The 14,030-nt window shown below is 38.1% G+C and overlaps 1 pseudogene; it reads left to right on the top strand.

The window, feature by feature from the left end:
* The window catches only part of LOC128871989 (uncharacterized), a 140,094-nt pseudogene extending 126,283 nt beyond the window's left edge, over positions 1 to 13,811 (top strand).
* The last annotated feature ends 219 nt before the right edge of the window (positions 13,812 to 14,030 follow it).

Genomic DNA, 14,030 nt, shown 5'->3' with positions numbered 1-14,030 from the left:
CACCCCCTCCCTTCATCCCACCGGTTTTCTCTTTCACCTTACCTCACGAAGCTTCTGACGCAAACGCAGTACAGCTATCACTCATAATGCACTCTTTCTAAACCCATCATCATTCCATCGGTTTTCTCTTTCACCTTACCTCCTTCACAATGGCATCACAAAGGACGAATCCGTTTATCTTCGCCCAAGTGGGCCCATTTCTTGGGTAACCATTCCAGCCTAATCTAACCTAACATTTGGTATGTTGATCAGTTTTGAAAATTTTCCTTGTTTTTTTTTTAATAAAGGTATGTTATATAAAGGTATAGGTCTATTATCTAACAAAGACCATGTAGTCCCAATTGTCAAATTTTATACAAGAATTATTAAAATTCGACTGACTTTTTATCCCATATTTGAGAGTTCCTTATGCACACGTTTTTTATATGGAGAAAATCCGTAACAAAGTCAGGGGAAAAAATTACAAAAAAATCAGCGGAATTTTTAGAAGCTTTAAAAATACCTCTTTTTATAATAAGAAACTAAAACTGCTTACCAGAAATGTTTCTAAAAACTTCAAGTATTTATCTCAGGCTGCATTCTTATAGTAAAGTGAAAAGTTTGAACTCGAAAATTTGTACTACTTTACTTTCGAAAATATTTCTTAGTAAATAATTTAGTTTAAATTTAATGAAAAAGTACTACCCATTAAATAATACTACTCACTCAAGTATTTACAGAACGATTTTGATGAAATCTTACAAACTAGATTTGATGTCGCTTAAATTTTAAATAAAAGAAACTCCATTTAATAACAGTAAATAAAATTTACTTAACCATTCTGTGCAATAATTGCGTATGAAAAATTTTACTTCTGAGACTTTTTTTCTACATTCTCAACCCAATAAATACTTGAAACACGCCAGCTCTTCGTACGATGTGTCAGAACCCATTTCAAAATTCCAAATGATTTGTATAAATGAATATCTGCCAAAAAAAAGAATTTCATCACTGACAAGTGGAAGTGGAGAGTGGCAGTTAACACGAGCCCTGAAATGGACAGACAATGAAAGCGGCAGGGAGCAGCCGCATGTAACGAATTTAGAGTTTTCACACAAGCGAAACCACGCATACATGCACACGAGTATGTGTGCAGTAAACAGCAATTTTCACAGCAAACAAACACAAAACAAATTTAAGAAAAATTACAAGCATTTCATTCAGTGTGCGCTTGTTGCGAACGTAAGGGAAACAACAGCGTAATAAACATACACAAACGTATATGTGGTACACAAGCGTATTAGGGTGGGTCGCTAATGTATGGGGAAATATGAAAGTTATTGGAAAATATGGTAATAGGGGTATTTAGTTGACTTTAGTTTAAATAACGCCGCCACGCAAACCTTGGTAAAGGGATTTAAAATTTTATATATTTATTTTATTTTTTTACTTTTTTACATTATACCTACATAATTTCTCAAAAATATCGCTCAAAATTTTCAAGTGGATCGAAACAATCTTGAAGAAGTAATGAGTCCGTTGCTTTAGGCCGTGTTTCGTTAGCTGCTTGACATTCAACTTTGTATTTTCGAAGTCCAAGCGAGCCATAATTCAAAATCTATTAAACTAATCGCCCTGGATCTTGTTTGTTTTTTTTTTCTTGCTTATTATATATTTTTTCGTTTAATAGTTATGAATCCTATTTAGCGAATTCGGTGTTCTGGCTTGCATGTGCTACGAAAAACTGAAAATTCGGAAAAAAATTCTACCTCTGATATAGGGTTATTCAATAGGTGCGCTTCAACTTTTTTCCGATAGGGAGGGCGAACGACGCAATATTTTTTATTTTTCGCTTGTCATTTGTAAACTTCATTAGTATACATTTCATCATGGAACGCTACACACGTGAGCAATGATTGCAAATCGTGCAAATTTTTTATGAAAATAATCGTTCTGTTGCTGCTACTTTAAGAGCATTACGGCCATTTTACGGTCCATTTAACAAGCCGTCCCGTTCGACAATCGACCGTCTAGTGAAAAAATTTGTATCTACGTTTTCGCTACATAATATTCCGGTGCCAGTGAGAGCAACAAGTGCACGAAGTGTTGAAAATATTGCTGCCGCCAGGGCTTCAGTTCAAGAAGACGCAAATGTGTCGCTCACACGACGTTCTCAACAATTGGGCATTTCTGTGTCGTCATTGTGGCGAATTTTGCGAAAAGATCTTGGCCTACATCCGTACAAGATCAAGCTGACACAAGAACTGAAGCCGTTTGACCATTTCAAGCGACGTCGATTCGTAAATTGGGCTGAAGATCAACTCGAAAATGATCCAGATTATTTCCAAAAAATCATCTTCAGTAATGAAGCTCACTTTTGGCTCAATGGTTTGTCAACAAGCAAAATATGCGTTACTAGGCAGAAAGCAATCCACACGTGATTCATTAGGCACCGTTGCATCCCGAAAAAATCACTGTTTGGTGCGGTTTACATGCCGGCGGCGTAATTGGCCCATATTTTTTCGTTGGCGAAAGCGATCGCCACGTCACTGTGAATGGAAATCGATACCGCGACATGATAAACGATTATTTTTGGCCGCAATTGAATGGTATGGACTTAGACGACATGTGGTTTTAACAGGACGGGGCCCCAAGCCGCACAGCACACGCTACAATTGATTTGTTGAAGAGTAAGTTCGATGAGCGCATTATTTCCAGAAATGGACCGGTCGAGTGGCCGCCGCGCTCGTGTGATTTGACGCCTCTAGACTATTTTCTTTGGGGTTATGTGAAGTCATTGGTGTACAGTAACAAGCCGGCGACGATTTGTGAGCTCAGAGCCAATATTGAACGCGAAATTGCTGGAATTTCGGCCGATTTATGCAAAAGAGTGGTCGAAAATTGGGTTCAACGATTGGACTTCGTAAAACGTGCACGCGGTGGTCATGCAAAAGAAATCGAATTTCATACTCAAATGTATATGTTCAAACTCGATAATAAAGAAAAAGTTAGTTAAAAAAGTCAAACCGTTTGTGTTTTATTCAAAAAAAAAAGTTTAAGCGCTCTTACTGAAAAATCCTATACTTCGAAAAGCATCTTCTTTAGTAAATGCATTTTAATTTTTTGCTTGACATTATTCTGTTGCGAGTTATGATGTACAGCTCAGAGCAGCTCCTTTCGAGGCAGCTATTGAAATTTATTATCACCCGCTCAATTTTTAATATTCCGCAAACAAAATTTTGGCAAATACTACTCAAACGTATTTTTGCCACTATCTGTGACGCATGAACAAAAAAATCTTAAAAAAGTATAATTTTTCCCACCGGATTAAATTTGCACAAGTTGCGCTTCATCTCAATCCAAATACGTTATGATTTTCTTGTGGTTTGATTCACCATTACGTAAGTAAATTTTTAGTATTTCTCCACTTTGTTTCGACACGTTTTATAAACCGCAGCTGTTAGTCTAACTTTCTGTTGTAGTACCATGCGACATGCCCCGAAATTTGTATAAAGGCTCCAAATATTGAGATGTTTTAACTCTTTGCTTCTTAAATTTTAATTTGAAATTTAAATGATTTTTCTATAAAAATGTAGTCCATACCATAATAAAGACGGAAATATTAATCCAAATTTTTACCTTTGAACAGGTTTTAAAAAAATTCAACAAATTAAAAAAAAAACAAAAAAAAAATTGGGTATACGGTTTCAGAGCCCATTAAATTTTACTATAAAAAAGTGGAAGTTTGAAGTAGCTCTTAATTTTCGTTGATTTTTAATCATTTTCTCCGTACACAAAAAACATCTCGTGCATTCATGAAATACTCTTTTGATTATATTAAACCTCCCCTGACTTTGTTTTACCGCATAAGCGCAAAATACTATCATGACTCTAACCACAAAGAGTTCCAGAGTTCTAATTTTCAATTAAGATATCGAAAAATGAAGGAATCGAAAGTACTCAAAATTTTAAGGTCGTGAAATCCTTCTAGCCACGTGCGGATCGAAGCCGTTTGAGCGCTTTTTGAGGGTGACAAAATCTCAGGTCTCAAATTTCGTGGATGTCTTACTAGGACACTATCGCGAGGTCTTCATACCGTGAGACTTGGAGTTACTTAGAATCTTTTTTGCGTCCGATTTATGGAGGAAGAGGTAGTATCTTAGCACCTTCTTCCTAGTTGCCTTGGTCTCGCGGGACTAAGATGCAGGCGTTTTAATTCTTGCCTTCTGATGTAGCAGGTCGTGATATAAAAAATTGGATGAACTTCATCAGTAACATAAAGCGGTTAGTACAATCATAACTTAGTCATCGTTCGTAATCCACAAATACTCAATCCCTTTACTTTCCCCAACCTTCTCCTCTCTCTTTCGGTTTTCTGCACCTTACTTCCTTGCAATGGTATCACAAAGAATGAATTTGGTTTACTCGTCCAACTATGCCCACTGCTTGGGTATTCATTCTAACCCATCCTAATGGAACGAAAAACTGGTATGAGGTCGAAATAACTATCGAATTTGTCGGCATGGAAATGCCAATGCCTCTACCTCGAGTCACTTTTTCGCGCAGATTTTGATCAGGCAATAAAATGTAACAACTTATTTCCCGAAAATAAGCAAAACAGCGTCCGCCGTAGCCGATTAGTTTGATGCGTGACTACGATTCGAGAGTCTGGGTTGCGGCATGATACATCAAATAATAGAAAAAGGTTTTTTTTATTACGTCGTCCCCTGGCAATGGTTAACCTCTGTGAGTATTTATGGCATGGAAAAGCTCAATGTGTCACCTTCAATTGATGTGACACCCAGTTAGTTGCTGTGTGGACCATTCCCATCGCATGCAAACTTTACCGACGGTCGATCTGTCAACATCCAACTCAGTAGACATATCATCAAAGGTTCGACTTGCGTCTTCATCCAATAATTGGTGAAGTTGAATATCATCGAATTTTTTCAATGTCCCTTCGCGATCTGTATCACTCACGTCGAAATTGCCACTTTGGAAGCGTCGAAACCACTCAAGTTGTATTTATTGGAGCCCGATTACCATAAATATTGATCAATATATGACACGTTTTAGCTGCACTTTTCTTTAAAAGGTAATAATGAAGCATGACTTCCCGCAAGTGCTGTTTTTTTTCGGGACGAGCGTCTATATTTTTGACGTCAGATAAAAAAGGAGCTTTACACTTCAAACGAATGCCAACTACTGCGATCGAGACCTCACATATACGCGTTCAAATCGCCCATATATTACGACAGTGAACTCAAAAAAATAGCAGCGATACCTCTTTTACGAGGGCGGAAAGTTATTTTCATAACCAACAAAATCACGCTTTAAATTTTCCTGTGCTAGTTTGGTTTTGTTTTTGTGTTTTTTTTTTTTTTTTGTTTTGTTTTTATATAAACGTTATAAAATTTATATAAATTTCATGGTATTACGCCTAGCTTAGGATAACAAGTAACATTATTCTATCCTTAACATTGAAATTTAAAAACAATTATAAAAATTTGACAAACAATTATACAGTGTTGGCGACTAAATCTCGTGGCTTAGTTCTTCGAAGTCTTCTTGTGCAGACTGTTTTGATAAGCTCTCTGGCCTCCGGGTTTGTGTGCTCTTTCAGCCTGGTTTCATGCTTATTTGCAAGAATTGGGATTATGTCAGCGACTTTTTTCACCGACAGATCATTCTGCAGGTCGTGATTTCGCACATTCCGAGGTGCGTTGACCATGTCTCTGAGAATCTTATTCTGCAGGCGTTGTACAGCTTCAATGTTTGATTTAGTGGTACATCCCCATAGTTGAATGCCGTATGTCCATACCGGCCTAACTACTTGGTTGTATGTTAATAATTTGCTCTGTATTGACAATGTAGAGTTTCTGGTAATTAACCATTTCATTTCTTTAATTTTTAAGTCGATTTCAGTTGCTTTCATTTTGACATGCTCTTTCCATTTGAACTTTGCATCCAAAGTCATACCCAAGTATTTTGCTGTATTACTATACGGAACAGTAGCAGATGATATTTTCACCGGGTTATAGGCTACTTTCTTGTTTGTAAAGTCTGCGTGATCTAACTTGCTTTCATTTAGTTTGATTCTCCAGTTTTCAGTCCATGCGACAACTTCGTCTATCGATGCCTGTAACTTTCTAGTTGATTCATTTGCGTTATTTCCATAGGCTAAGATACACGTGTAATCAGTAAAAGTGGCTATCCTACTTGTATTTGAAACAGGTAGATCTGCAGTGTAGAGCAAATACAGTACTGGCCCAAGAATGCTGCCTTGTGGTACACCAGCTTCAATTTCTTTAATGTTTGAGTGTGCTTGTCTTTGTTTCACTCTAAAATATCTGTCTGTGAGATATGATTCGAAAGCACATTACATTGATATGGGAGCATCGCTCTGAGCTTACGGAGCCTGTACTAGTGAAATGAATTAAATACAATAATCGCTAATTCATACTTTTAGTGGTGATTTGTATTCAATTCACCGATAATCTCTATAAAAATAGATGTGGATATTTATTATTTACTGAAAATAATCACAGTTTCACAATTTTAATAAATTCTTATCACTGCATTCCCTCTCCTCTCCCATCACCTCTCCACTACATAAAATAGTACGTTTGTACTAAGCTTGCGAATCGAGGCACAGACTATTCTCTTATATGACATTTACAGATTTTCAATTTAGCCAATAACACAAAAGAAACATTCGACCCACCCTTATGTTTGTATATGTATCTACATACATACATATGCATGCAACACCCATATATGTATGTATATAGTAGTTATTGTGGTGGTGTTAGCGGGCGTGCATTGTGCCAGTTTGCAATTAATCTTCGTAAATTGCTGTGTTGTGCACCAGAAAAGGGAAAATACAAACACACGCGAAATTTGTTGCAGCTGGCATCGCGGAAATATCGCATATCGCGCAAAACAGCGTATTCTACCTACGTCACTCATACGCCGTGGAGTGCTCGCCACTTGGGCAGCGACATTGCCAAGCTGTGGAGTAGTTGCATGAAACCCAGACACACGAAATTAGTTTTACTCTGCTTGCGCTACTCTTTTAGTGCCTTTCTGTGTATGAGTGAGAACGTGTTTGTGTGGCTGCGAATGGATGTAGCGCTTAAAGAATAGTTTCGTTATTAAATATTTCAATGAGCGAAAAATATTTCAAAAGTTGGCAATCACAATTTAAAAAAGTGAAATTAAAGTGTAAATAAAATTCCACAGTAAACGGAATTTCTACTTTTGCCCTAGTTTCCAAAGTGTTTATTTATTTAAAATACACTTTTTTCAGCTGTGTAATGTTGAGCTAATTTTTAAGCTTTTTTTGCACACTTTTTGTACATATGTGTATGTGTATGAACATATTTCTATATATAATATATGTATGCGTATGTATGTGTGCGCTTCGGAACTTTCCAAAAAACAACAATTTATGTATTTGCCAACAAGCCGTCCCTTTTGTCATTTATTTAATTTATTACGTGATATTTGATGTCACACCATATGCCAGTTGTCAAGGAACCGTTAAATAGATGCCAACGCAAAAGTGATATGTCTCTGCCTGGTTGCGAAATTTTCATCACATATGCACGCACATGCTTAACGCATGTATGTATGTGTATTTGAGTTGCCAACTGGTGCGACAATCTTATTTTCTTTCGAATCTCGCAATGGACTCAAAAGCTTTCAAGTCACTTCAATATACGGAAAATTTCACAGTTTCATCTTTTATGTGTTATATATTTTATTTTGAAAAGGTTTACTTAAAAAGTAATTATTACATAAGCCTATAATACAACGCACCGCTGACAGTGGAAGGTTTCGGCTGGTATGTGGGTTAGGGCGATAACAAATGCGTTGAACGAGGTCGGTATTTTTGACGAAAAATACGTGTCAAAGGGATATTATTTATTTAAAAATAAAAGAGGATCGATACTTTTTAAAAAATACTTCAATATAAGGACAAGATGACAAAAGTCGACGTATAGTTTGGGAATGGTTAGAGACTGAGACTAACAACTTGCATTATAAGTTACGCCAGAAGAAGCACAGCTTTGTACGATGATCACTTGTTTATTAATATTGACTATATACTTATATATGATTATGATTATATATAGTCTGAGAGATGCTCTATTTCCCTTAGGTGCCCTTCATAAAGTGTGTTGCCCCAATCATGCTAATGTTACCGGTTTTTGTCTGAGCGACCAGAGATCCAAAACATTTTGGTATCATGGGAACGGACAGTAAATCTTGTCTATTTATACACTTTCCCTAACCATTATTAATTCGTACTCTTACGAATTTTTCTCACATGCATCAGGTTGAAAAATTATAAACACACCACTACTTTTTTATAAAAATATACTTCATGCTAAAGAAAGATCCACATAACTCAAAATTTCGAACTTTGTACAAAATGTTTCAAAAATTTCATCTAAACTGCCGAAACCAAAATTTAAAAAAAATTGCCTGGGTATGCATTTTATAGCTCCCTGAATTTTAGTTTAACAAGGTGCAAATTTCATGTGACGGTTTTGGTTGACGGTGCTGGTACAAAGAACGTGCACATAAACCACAGTTAAAAAAAAATTGTCAAAACTCAATGGTATTTTGTAGGTCAATTTAGGATTTAGTGTAGGTTTATTCGTAGGTATCAAACCAGGGTCTAAGATTTGGCCTATCCATGCTTAAGAAGAGGAGATTTTTTATTACTCGCAAATGGGTAATTTTCTTGCAATAAACACAGCTTTGTATTGAACCTCCATTTCATATTAAAAATATGAACTTTAAAATGTTAAGGATTAATATAATATTTCAGTGGGAGTTCGAGAAAGAAACATTGAAATCACATTTTGAATGTTCTCTGCATAGTACACAAAATGTAATAAAATTGAGAGATGTTAATAATAAGCAACTGATGGAAATTCTCGCACGACTTTTATTGAGTAAGAATTATAGAATTTTAATAAAAAAGTCTGGTCTGATAAAGAAAATCATCACATATCTCCAGCGATTGGATAATAATTCCATGCACCTTAAAAAATTCTAGAGAGACTGCTGAATATGCAAGATCGACAGAAGATATGCATAACCCTATAATCTTGTACTGTCAACAATCGCTGCATAATACGAGGATTGAGTTCCCCTTGACTACCTGTGTCCTGCTGCTAGAAGGCTGGGTTTTGCGTTAACTCAGCGAACACTGGGCAAGTACACCAACTTGCAAGGTCGTGAAATCATTCTGGTCAGGAGTGACTTAGAGGCGTGCGAAGGAGCTTCTAAGTTCAATGCAATCTCAGCTCTTGAATTTTGTGGGTGCTCTTAGAGCAAATGGTATGCGTGCTTTGCGACTCGGTATTACTTCTTTTTTGAGTCTGCTGTAAGGTATAATGAGGTATAATCATCGAAGGTCTAAAAGTTAAGTATCTTGGCCCTCATTTATTTTCTACGCCTGCTAATATAGCAGGCCTTGACATAAACCATTTGATGAACTTCCCAAAATTAACACAACCATAACTCAATCATCGTTCGGTCGTCATCCACAAGAGCGGAATGGATCAGAAAATGAAATTTTTGTGGGTTTTGCCTTGCTCACTTGACGCATACTTATTTTCCTATCCTGTCAGACCATAATGCGGATATATTTCTGACCGAGCTTCGCCGATTCTTCCCAATGAGTGAATACAAATTGCGCAAACTGCGTGGTGTAATTTTAAATGAGCGATCGCAATTACGTGTTTTCGCGTTAATGGAATCATATTTTTTGAAACTTTTAAAAGCATATTACATAGCTCAATTTGATGAACATAATGCCGAAAAAATTTGTGCATCTGTTTTGCAGGAATTATATTTTTAAATTATCAAATTTCTAATAGCACCGTTCAGACAATCGCAGAAGTATACTTTTCTTCCGCCGCTAATACTATATCCGCAGTTAGTGTCAGTTTTCCCGTTTTTGCTTAGTTCAAGTTTCGCGGAGAGATTAACTTTTGGCCAAAAATGAACGGAGTCGATACCCTAGCACAAGCAGGTTTAGCGGCTCGGATTTGGAGCATAAAAACTCTCTCAACTGCCAATAACTTTCAGAGAGTTGACCTGCAGGAGAGGGACCTGCAGTTTTATGCCACCTCCGAGCGGCAGATGGTTTTTATGGGAAGCATTTTCATGGCAAAAAACACTCCGAGGCTTACCATTGTCTGCCAAGGGGCGATTGCTATTAAAAAAAGCCTTTTGCTATTATTTGGTGTTTTAGGAACGGGGTCTCGAACCTGAACTCTACTGAATGGCAATCACGCACCAACCTATTCGGCTACAGCGTCTGGGAAAAGCCATTTCACTAAGATTCCATTCTTTTCAATGTAATATTTATAGGCTCATGCCACGTGATCGATGTCTCTAATAATATTTGGACCCAAAAGAAGGTCAAGGACCCAAAGGAAGGGCAATGCGTTGCTGTTTTTGCAAAAATTTAAGCTACGCTTCAAATCGCCTCGTCTCCTAAACCTGTTACATAAGGCCTTTTTTGTGTTTTTTGTGCCAGGGGAGATTAAAATCGAAATGTCAGAAACACCATAAAAGGTGCCGTGAGGCCAGTGATATGTGAGGCATGCCCCCACGAGCACTATAATATTTCTCCCCGCCCGGCTAATTCCACACTGGGACTGCTAAAAGCATTTCATCAAGGGGAGCCGCCTTTGTGTCTGAGTCCGGTACCTAAGTCCAGGTTCGCTTCCTAGTTGTGCATGGCGACTATACGCTATCATTCGCTTCCATTAATCGTTCCGTAAATACTTATATAGTCACGTCTATTTCAACATAACTCGTTTGGATAAAGCATCTGTTGGTTGCTCTAGCTCGGTTGCATTCGCCTTTTTCCCGCTTTCCACTCTCATTCTATGTTTCGGAGTTTTATTACAATCCTTACTAAATTTTTTAATACTTCCCATTTCACTGTCGAGTTTAGCATTGTGGTATATCAACTGCACAACACGCATACCTTAGAGGCAAATCTACTGAGACAGCGCTTCACGAGGTAATCGGAACAATAGAGGGCTCTCTAGAGAGCAAACATTATACCATGGCGGCATTCTTGGATATCGAAGGCGCCTTTAACAATGTTAGCACAGATGCCATCCAACGGGCGTTGATAGACCTGGAGGTGAACAGTTGCGTTAGTAACTGGGTCATCTCCATGCTAGAAACCAGGATCATCAAAGCTAATATGGTTAATATCAACATAACCAAGAAGGCCCACGGGGGCACTCCACAAGGGGAAGTATTATCTTCACTTCTTTGGCTATGTGTGATCAGCAAAATCTTAACAAAACTTGACGGAGGTGGGGTAAAAGTGGTGGCGTACGCTGATAATGTGGTGTTAATGGTGTCAGGACTGTGTCCAAATACGATCAGTGGGATCATCCAAAGGGCGTTAGGCGAGCTTAACTCTTGGGCCACAGGATGTGGGCTAAGTTTAAACCCGCGTAAAACAGAACTTATGCTTTTTATCACCAGATACAAGGTACCAATTTTTACCCTCCCAAATATCAACGGACAAACTCTGTCTTTATCAACCAGTGCAAAGTACTTAGGGGTAATTTTGGTCTCCAAACTTAGCTGGAAGTTAAACATCGAAGAACGGGTAAGGAAAGCAGAAATTGCTTTATATGCCTGCAAACGTATGCTTGGAAGAAGATGGGGTCTTCAACCTAAGCATACATTATGGCTGTATAAGGCGGTTATACGACCAATTTTAACGTATGGCTCGGTAGTTTGGTGGAAAGCTCTGGAGAGAGAGTACAATACCAAATTACTCGGCAGAATACAAAGATCAGCCTGTGCAATAACGGTCGGTGCAATCATATCATGTCCTAGAGAGGCTGTCAATGCACTGACACACGTTATTCCAATAGACCTACATATAAAGAAGACGGCAACCATGAGTGCATTTAGGTTAAATGAAGCGGGTCGCTGGAAAGGAAAAACTTATGGTCACGCTAGTCTATTATTGCGACAAACTCAGTTAACCTCGGTGAGGACTGACTACATCGTCCCGATGATAACGTTCAATAGGAATTTTGCCACGCTCTTTCCATCTAAAAAATAATGGAATAAGGGATTCTCTCTAAACAACTTCGACACCACAGTCTATACAGATGGCAGTAAAATGGATTGTGGTGTTGGAGCTGGTATATATTCTCATAGACTTGGAATTGAAAAATCTGTGCGCCTCCTTAATACCAGCAGCGTCTTCCAAGCGGAAGTACTAGCAATTGGGGAAGCCTGTAGGTTACTAATCGCAGATTTCTCTTTTAAGCGCAATATCGCTATTCTTTCGGATAGCCAAGCCGCTGGGGCAAACCGCTGTTCGAGAGTCTCGAGCAACTGTCTGGCTTAGATGTCAACAACCTGATAAGGTTCCTAAACCGCACGGACAGGATATAGTCCTGCTGCAAATAACTGTTAAACACTTTGGTAACGAGGATGTGGCAACAAAATGGTGCGGAAGCGCTAGTTGGATTCTGGATGAATCACCACTCTAACCAACCAACCAAGTATTTAAATTCAGAGGCAAAATCTGGCGCAGTGAAAAGCTACGTCCGCACTCCGTCCGCGTCTATGCGAGACACCAATTTCGGTTGATATATCCTCGATGCTCGCGCGTTTATTCTCAAGTGTGATTTTCTTAGCTTTTCTGTGGTTTTCGTTAGTCATAGGGGTTGATGGACGACTGAAAGGACTGAATGAAGTATCAGTCATAGTAACATCGGTTTTAAACTCTCTACCCTGCCGTTCGCACGGTTTTATTTTTGAAATAGCTAATTACATATTAAAAAGTTCATGTAATTGCGAAAAGAATATATTATTAATAACAGTTCTTTTATACTTTTGTTAAGAAATTTAATGATTTTGCTGTTTGGCAAGGACGTGGAATTGCTTGCGTTTGGGAAACGAGAAAATGGAGACTAATGAGGAGTTGGAGAAGGACAAAAACTAGTGCCCATCGACATTGGAGAATCATAACCATACGGCTGTTTCACAATCTGCTCTTATATCTGCCCTAACTCAGTGTCCCCAAAAATTAATATAAAAACATGACCTGACCAGTGGTGACGCAACGCGTAGTAGAAAGACAGCCAGTTGCTCTATAGAGCTAACTTGCTAGAGTAATTTACGTGAATGAGAGTCGTGCTTGCCCGCATCTACATGGAAATCCCATTACGGGTGTAGGTATTAATGATGATCTCGTTAAATCGCGACCGCACAAGTTGCTCAAAGACGCCGATGAAATCTGCAGCAACGAACACAATATCAACAGCATCAGGATAGTCAGCAGCGATCTTGTAATAAAAAAGATTTTGCTATCAACAACAGAGTTACTGACAAAGAAAGTGTTGACAGATCAGATAATAAAAGCAAACCGTGCCTGCTACGTACAAAGTGGGTAGTATTGATCCTTCTAAATTGTTCAACACCAGCAATGGCGACAGTGGCTCGAACTTCGATCAATTTGATGAGAGTCCTATTAAACATCACTCATTTGCCTTTTAGGTCCTCTTGACGATTTTCATTTCGGCAGACAGAAGACATTTGGGTCCGGATGCACGATGTAACAAGTGACCAAAATACGTGAACAACAAGAGAGCTTGGCTACATCACATTTTGAACTGGCCACTGCTGAGGAAGACTCATTAGAGAATGTTAATGATTTTAATGCAGCCAAGGTGCAGGAAAATGTGTTGCAATTGGTTCAATGCTTATAGCAGTTATCAATTTTAATTGAACAGTTGCAAACAAGTCATCGATCACTATGAAAGATACATAGTTTAGCCTACATCGGGACATCTTGGCGGTTCCGAAAATTTTAAATTCCCGGGTACCTTTAGGCAGCCTAGTATTAGTGGATATTACTATTTGCATTGATTTTGCTCGATGGAGAGAAAAAAATCAGAGAGTGGCATTATATCTTCTTCTATATATATACAAATTCAGCCGTTTTTCGCGTTGTGATGAACTTTACGGAGAATGGCTCA

The sequence above is a fragment of the Anastrepha ludens genome, chromosome 2 (genome assembly GCF_028408465.1).
Source record: "Anastrepha ludens isolate Willacy chromosome 2, idAnaLude1.1, whole genome shotgun sequence".
NCBI lineage: Eukaryota > Metazoa > Arthropoda > Insecta > Diptera > Tephritidae > Anastrepha > Anastrepha ludens.
Note: the sequence above shows the minus strand (reverse complement) of the source record. Positions and strands in the feature narration are given on the sequence as shown.